Genomic DNA, 9,014 nt, shown 5'->3' on the forward strand with positions numbered 1-9,014 from the left:
TTTTTACTGATTCACATCAGTTCATTCTGGGAGACCGAACACGGCGTGGATGATTGATACTGTGCGACACGCAACGAGAGGATACACAAATACGTTATCGGCGGCACTGCTCATTTTTAATTACATCTTGACGCACTATCCTCTGAATTACTTCCATATTTAATCACTTTACTGTAATAGCACTTGTAGCAACACTTCAGCCTGAATACTAACAATGCTTCTTACATGCAGGGCTACACACTACACAACATAACAGTTTCGTGTCCCGCTCTCGACTCTCTAGACGCGGCTGCCCGCAAAGATACTCCACAACTAAACCGACTATATGACTGTAGACTTACGAGTTGCAGTTACCAAAAATACCTTTTTCAAGTTTGTATAAAAGACTGTTACGTCATGTTGTAACCTTCATACTTCCTGCTAGATGGCGCGAATCTGTTTTCTTGTCACCTCGTGGCTGCCTCGGCGTGTTAGCCGTTTAGTCTGAAGGTAGCGGGAGTACTACGCTGCTCTTGGTCCTAAGCAATGTTGCGGTTGTCATTATATTCCATAAGCCTTTTATCTGGTTGACAATTATGTTATACTTTTACATTTTAGTTTTTTTTCTTATGACATTTCTGTTTGACGAGAGCACTTACACTCAAACGTTTTAAACCATGGTGTGATTATATCTAACTACATTCTGTTTGTACGTAATTTATGGAAGTAATCCTACTAAGTGTATATTCTTTCATTCCATATCATTATATTTTTAGGTATTCCTGGTAACTTTTTGTTCTGACCAAGATTGCCCTAGTGCAATCGAACTCGTGCTCAATTGACAAAATTTTGTGCAACCGAAGTTGCTGTATATACGTCCTGTAATTAAATAGCGTACGGTTGCTGCATCACAGCCAATCAAATGTTTAAAACTTCACAACTGGGTTAGTTCACTGTTTTGATTTTTTAAATTTCCCATCCCATCCCGCCACTCTCAAATGGGATTTTTAAATTTGCCGCCAACGCCATCTCGCATTTGTTCATCTTCCGACAGTGCCATCTTACGTTTTTAAACTTCCTTCAATGCTATCTTGCATTTTTTAATTTAATTATCCCCACCACCTTACATTTTTTTGGCGACTGTAGAGTCGATTAGCAGCTGACGCAGCAGATCTAACATAACTATATTACTTACATCAACATTTATATCAAAAATACATCAAAAGTAGCGAAATGAGCTGAAGTATATTTCCAGTTGGTGAGGGCTATACAGCTAAAACAGCAGTAGTGAGTTGTACAATTTACAATCAAAAGGTGACCACGACATCATTTACAGATTTTTACAGGAATGTTAACCCCACTACTAGAAACTAATCATACTTTATGAAGACCATACTTGGAATAGAAGCTTTCGAAATGTGGTGCTACAGATGAAAGCTGAAGATTAGATAGGTACATCACATAACTTCATTTTTGTGTACGTAATACTGTATATAAGAGGATATACTTGTATTTGCTAAATGACGACTGTCTTTAAACCTACTAGAAATTTGAATGGTTTCATCTTCAAATAAGCACAGACATGGAAAAAATGACCTAACTTCCATCATTTGGCTCAAATACATCATGCAGCAGTTCTGTGGACTGAAGACACTGCCTGAATTCCGTGTCCCAGTAGGCGGAACATGTGCGCTGCTTCCCTAGCAGCTGGCACCAGCCCCACTTCTTGATCTGAGGAGGTTACTGAAGAGCAATCGCTGTAATCTCATGAAACTCTGGTGCACAGCCACGCATCAGGCACTTCCTCCCACTTCAATGGTTGCAGTGAGACAATGCACGTGGAAGACTGAAGGCAGCTACATTGTGCAGGAGTGGTGAGGCATCCTACCAGATGCATCAGAATGACATACATAACTCTTAACCTCCTCTCCACACCCCCTGCCCCTTATATCACCGTGGCTCCGCTGCACTTGTCATTCGGCTGTCCGAGTGGTTACCCAAACATGCTGAAAAATTACGTAACACGAAATAATACTAATGAAAAATGTAGCAGATATTTATTAGTGCTAGTGCAATTAAATGGGGGGAGGAGTGCAATTATTATGAACCTATTGTAAAGTTATACCCACGGCGTTGCAAAAGGAAGAAAGAAGATTTGAAATGGGCATACTGACATAAGAATTGTTAAGAAATTGCTTTGTTAAAAAAAAACACTTCTTTTACAGGACATGCATACATACATTAAAGCTCCTCAGTCAGCATCCAAATTTAAACTGAGCACAAAAGATATAAGTTACTTTACGGTGTACTGTAAATAGTGATATGAAGGAATCGAACAGACTTGCTATTGAATGAGAGGGCATTTTAAAATCTAACGAGATCCTGGATAGCAATACTGTAGTATATCTGGATATTCAAGTCCACGAGGACATGCGATTCAACCTGCTCGCAAAGAAACTCAATTCTATTTCAAATTATGAGTTTTACCGTGCCTAACTTCGACATCGGACGACTGAGTCCAGCTGTTTACATCTTCAATGTGCTGCTTAAGCTAATAGTGATCTCATCCACAGATTGCCGGCCGGTGTGGCCGAGTGGTTCTAGGCGCTTCAGTCTGGAACCGCGCGACCGCCACGGTCGCAGGTTCGAATCCTGCCTCGGGCATGGATGTGTGTGATGTCCTTAGCTTAGTTAGGTTTAAGTAGTTCTAAGTTCCAGGGGACTGATGAGCTCAGATGTTAAGTCCCATAGTGCTCAGAGCCATTTGAACCATGTCATCCACAGATTTCCACCAGGATGACATGAAACAGCAATTGCGACCGAACAGAACCAAAACCAGACAAGAATGACGCTCACCACAAAACGAAAAACAGAGTGAATTCTCACAGCAAGTTGTCCATTTGGCCGCTGCAAACTAAAGAGTTTACTTAGCGACATGTCACACGTCCGCTATACATTACATCATCGATACTAGTGCGTCAACACGTAAGCGTCTTTGGATAAAATAGGGTGGAGTCATGCTAAGTTAACCAATGAAATGAGTCAAGGCAACAACAGACACGTTTCTTTCTGTCTGTTTACCTGCTTAGATGAATGGTAACCTGTTTGCCTATCATGCAGCGGGCCCGGGATCGATTCCCGGCCGCGTTGGAGATTTTGCCCGTTCGTGGACTGGTGTTGCGCTGTCCTCATCATCATTTCATCATCACCGACGCGCAAGTCGCACAGAGTGACGTCAACTGAAATAAGGCTTGCAAACCGGCGGCCGAAATTCCACAGATGCAGCATCCCGGCCATCAATGTCACACTTTCATTTCTGTCTCTCTCACTTGTGAAGGTACAACCAGTACTTTTGCGAAACGTGAGGGAATCTTTTTCCAGTACATGAAAATTAAGTATCATAACGAACCTTCAGTGCAACCTCCCGAGGCCCATTAGCAGTTATATTGGAACCCTTTGCAGATAGGTATAAAACAGACAGCTTTTCACGGTCGATATCCAGAATTAAATTCAATTCCCTAACGCTCATAAGCTGGCCCTGTGTGGTTTTACGAGCAGCTAGCCAGAGTTACTGTATTGGAGAGAAGCGAGAGAAGGTCGCCATCCATTGCTGTCTACTGTCTGGTGAAGTCTCGTTCTGTTAGACAAATTAGATCCTCCCTTCGGGTGGACAGGGAAAAAATACAGAGTGTGGGATCTATCCCACTCATCTCGTATAGGATGTCTAAAGGACTAATAGGGTGCCTAAAGAATGCTGCGTTCTCGGAATGCTTCACAAATATTCAAGCAAATAACATTAACAGTTTTATTTCAATAGAGCAGACTGACAAGACTTAACTTTTTTTTAGAACAAGTGTCGCAAGCGATGGGCGACATGCAAACAGTAATGTTCATGCAAGTTGATATCGTAGCATTCTCTACAAGGCTATGCTAATACTCTGCGAATACTGCCCACTAACGTCCGGCTGAAGCTGCCAGGAGCGGCACTTATATTCGCTTATTGCAGAGGTCACTCCTGTCGTGTGGCCGTCCTTGTCGGCGGGCTATTGGCTGACGCCGCCTCACCGCCTTCTCTGGTCTTGCATTCTTCCTCTTCGTTCCGGTGCTTGTGGTTACGCCAGAACACAGAGTTAACCATTAAGGGGAGGTTTACTATCTTTTGGTTCAAAAAACCGATTTTTTAAACTGCATTTTTGGACACATAAAAGTGTTTAGAATCCACCCCTGAAACGGTTTTTCCGAATACGGAACGGAATGTTTGTTATTCGCGGTTGGACAAAAAAAAATGCACCTACCTGAAATCGGCTTTTAGAGGACCAGTTATTGTACCGGTGCTTGGGAGGAAACACACAAAATTCAGATGAAAGTTTGAACGCGTTTGTTTGGAAGTTAGCCCCCAAGCACTTGCATTCTGGTGCGAAGACTGGAGATTGCGACTTTCTTCACAGTGACCAGCTTCAACGAAGGGTATTCAGCTATTCTGAAGACCGTGATAACGATGGACGGCACCCTGGAGGTCTACATCCAAATTTTGTTTCGTTCGGACGCCACTTCCGCCTTTTCCCTTCGACATTTCCGGTCGAAAAAATTCCAGTTTGTAGAGGAAAATCAATAAACATTTTGACCAAATTTGACATTGATATCTATAACACACCCCGAGAAAACGGTTCTCAAAGAACATGCTTTTTTTCGGGCAAAAGATAGTAAAACCTCCCCTTAATTCAACCACTGACATATAAAACAAGTTCTACAGGATGGGAGTTAGAGGAGACTAGGTATAAGGAGCGATCAAAGATATTCCGTCTAAGTGTGCCTCTGCAGCGTAAATGCAACGCAGAGCGACTCCGATGTGGGATATAAGCACCAACACATAGGCAAGACATCAGTATGGCATTCATGTGTTTCTGACCTATGTGCGGTAAATGCCTAAACATGAAGTATGGCGATCTTTACTTAGCTGCCGACATACGTCGAAAACAACCGTTGTAGAATGCTGCAGCTGCTTCGTGATGACGCACGTCCCCATATCGCAACGCAGAAGTTACGCCAACTCAAGCGGGAGACATTCGAGCACCCGTCCTACAATCCTCAGTTCTCTGCATGCGATTATCACGCCCTCGGTCCGTTAATAAAGCCCTTGAAGGGCCGACGATTGCTGTCGCACGAGGATGTGCAACAGGCAATTACGAAATTATTCAGCCAGCAGGCCACTGTGTTTTGCCAAACCGGTCTCTCTGCTCTAGTGCCTCGATGATTCTGAACTTACATCCTTCGAAGGAAGTTTTTTGATCGCTACTTATAGACAAATTTTTGATAAGGAACCCTTGGCTGAAATGTACCATTTCCATTTAAAATAAGTTTGAAGAGTAGATCACTTTCACTCTAAATATCTGCAATAGCTCTCCTTCAACCTCATACGACCAAGTCACCGACATTCTGATCCTACGACCCATCAAAACAAATGAAAGAGTAGCCTAACAACACATTTATTTAGGGACCACGGTGGAAATGAGCTCGCATAATTAATACTTATCGTTGCCGCTTCATTAACACGGGAACTGTATCAGTTTTGCATGATTTCACAGATTCAGCGTAAGAAGGACGTAAAAACATTCAGAAGTTATCTATTTTTCTCAATCCCGTTATCACACTGCGGGAACTATATCTGCAATCAAGTTACAAGGTTATATAAGAAAGAGTAGTATGAATCAGTCGAAAATAAACGGACAGTTCGCCGACAGAGACTCTGTGCCAAAGATGGGGCTGCGCTGGAGATGAACAGAATAGCAAAGTCGTTAATAGCGGTAGCTGACCAACAATGAGTGCATTTTTCTTTCGCCACCGTCTTTTCTTCTGCAGAGAAGTCCATGTGGTGACGAAAGGCGTTTAAGAAGCGAGGCAGAATGTTGATGCTCAGTGTTTTGGTCGCGTCTGCTTAGACGCTCTCCTATAAAAGCGGTAATTCTCGTTTTAAACTGTTACTGTTGTCTCACTGAGTCTTTCGAAGTCTGTACCATTTCAGAAATTTAAATTTCTTATATGAGCATGTCTGACGTAACATTATAAACCGCAGAAACTTCCGTAATAAGGCTTCTGATAGACAAAAGACTGTTTGTAACTCTCTTTGAACGTATTTGTCACTAACACAATTAATCGACGGCTTCATGGTACTGTTCCCGTAGGTTCCGTCGGCCATTTGTGGTATATTTGAACACGAGAAGACTCCTGTATCTATACTGATTTTGAGTGTCCTCCTGCCACTATAGTATACAGCACTAGGTTTCCGATTCAAAGTTGTCTGTTACGAGCATACATAAAGCTTAATAGGAAATTCCAGTCACAGTGAAATTAAAATTCATGAATCAAAACAAATATTTTATTTTTATTAAAGAGTGTTCGGCTCATACGTATAACTTGTCATCTAAATCACCATAACAAACAAAAAAGAATACTGTAGTTTCGAAAGCGGTATTTATTTCAGTATTCAAATAATAATTGTGCCCAAACGTCAATAACGACTGCAAATAATAATAAATAAATGGGAAAAGCAAAGCTAATATAATCGGAGAAAGAGTGAACGGCTCACTCTCATAACAAAACACGCTCGCCGGGAGCACTAGGTTCCATCTCCTTTAAAATGAATGCTGTCTCCGAATATCCTGCAAGATACCACGGCATTTGCGATCATCTTTATCCACAGCATTCGCTTCATTTTTTTTTCTGGATGAATTCGTGGCTCAGTGAAACACTTGAAATATAATAAGCGTCGAAGGATAGTTTCACAGACCACAGGCGGGTCTTGCACCATTGAATGAAACATGAACTAGCCACCAGAAGATTGTAGGAAGGACGTCTCAGAACAGTCATTTCTTCCACATTCAACATCTACATGGATACCCTGAAAGTCACATTTAAGTGCCTGGCAGAGGGTTCATCGAAACACCTTCACAACTCTCTACTCTATTCCAATCTCGTATAGCGCGCGGAAATAATTAACAACTATATCTTTCCGTAAGAGCTCTGATTTCCCTTATTTTATCATGGTGATCGCTCCTCCCTATGTAGGTCGGTATCAACAAAATATTGTCACATTCGGAGGAGAAAGTTGGTGATTGGAATTCCGTGAGAGGTTTCCATCGTAACGAAAAACGCCTTTCTTTTAACGATTTCCAGCCCAAATCCTGTATCATTTCTGTGACACTCTCCCATATTTCGCGATAATACAAAACGTGCTGCCTTTCTTTGAACTTTTTCGCCGTACTCCGTCTGGTAAGGATCCCACACCGCGCAGCAGTATTCTAAAAGAGGACGGACAAGCGTAGGCAGTCTCCTTAGTAGGTCTGTTATATTTTCTAAGTGTCCTGCCAATAAAACGCAGTCTTTGGTTAGCCTTCCCCACAACATTTTCTCTGTGTTCCTTCCAACTTAAGTTGTTCGTAATTCTAATACCTAGGTATTTAGTTGAATTTACGGCTTTTAGATTAATCGTGTAACCGAAGTTTAACGAGTTCCTTTTAGTACCCATGTGGATGACCTCACACTTTTCGTTATTCAGGTTCTACTGCCACTTTTCGCAGCATTCAGATATTTTTTATAAATGGTTTTGCAGTTTATTTTGATCTTCTGATGACTTTAGTAATCGATAAACGACAGCGTCATCTGCAAACAACTGAAGACGGCTGCTCAGATTGTCTCCCAAATCGTTTATATAGATAAGGAACAGCAAAGGGCCTATAACACTACCTTGGGGAACGCCAAATATCACTTCTGTTTTACTCGATGACTTTTCCTCAATTATTACGAACTGTGACCTCTATGACAGGAAATCACAAATCCAGTCACATAACTGAGAAGCACGCAATTTCACTACGAGCCGCTTGTGTGGTACAGTGTCAAAAGCCTTCCGGAAATCTAGAAATACGGAAATGATCTGAAATCCCTTGTCAATAGCATTCAACACTTCATGTGAATAAAGGGCTAGTTGTCTTTCACAGGAACGATGTTCTCTAAACACATGTTGACTGTGTGTCAATAGACATTTTTCTTCGAGGAATTCATAATGTTCGAACACAATATATGTTCTAAAATGCTGCTACATATCAACGTTAACGATATGGGCCTGTAATTTAGTGGATTACTTCCACTACCTTTCTTGAATATTGATGTAACTTGTGCAACTTTCCATTCTTTGGGTACGGATCTTTCGCCGAGCGAACGGTTGTATATGATCGTTAAGTATGGAGCTAATGCATCAGCACACTCCGAAAGGAACCTAATTGGTATACAGTCTGGACCAGACGACTTGCTTTTATTAAGCGATTTAAGTTTCTTCACTACTCCGAGGATATTTACTTCTACGTTACTCATGTTGGCAGCTGTTCTCGATGCGAATTCTGGAATATTTGCTTGGTCTTCATTTGTGAAGGCATTTCGGATGGGAGTGTTAAGTACCTCTGCTTTGGCAACACTGTTTTCGATAGTATCTCCATTGTTATCGCGCAGAGAAGGCACTAATTGTTCCTTGCCACTAACATACTTCACATACGACCAGAATTTCTTTGGATTTTCTGCCAGGTTTCGAGACAAAGTTTCGTTGTGGAAACTTTTATAGGCATCTCGCTTTGAAGTTCGCCCTAAATTTCGAACTTCTGTAAAAGATCGCCAATCTTGGGGATTTTGCGTCTGTTTAAATTTGACATGTTTGTTTCGTTGTTTCTGCAACAGTGTTCTAACCCGTTTTGTGTACCAAGGAGGATCAGCTCCGTCGTTTGTTAATTTGTTTGGTATAAATCTCTCAATTGCTGCCGATACTATTTCTTTGAATTTAAGCCACATCTGGTCTACACTTATATTATTAATTTCGAATGAGTGGAGATTGTCTCTCAGGAAGGCGTCAAGTGAATTTCTATCTGCTGTTTTGAATAGGTATATTTTTCGCTTATTTTTCGGAGATTTGGGAATTACAATATTCAATCTCGCTACGACACTGTGTTCACTAATCCCTCTATCGGTTTCGATGCTCGTTATTAACTCAG

The sequence above is a fragment of the Schistocerca serialis genome, chromosome 9 (assembly GCF_023864345.2).
Source record: "Schistocerca serialis cubense isolate TAMUIC-IGC-003099 chromosome 9, iqSchSeri2.2, whole genome shotgun sequence".
Taxonomy (NCBI): domain Eukaryota; kingdom Metazoa; phylum Arthropoda; class Insecta; order Orthoptera; family Acrididae; genus Schistocerca; species Schistocerca serialis.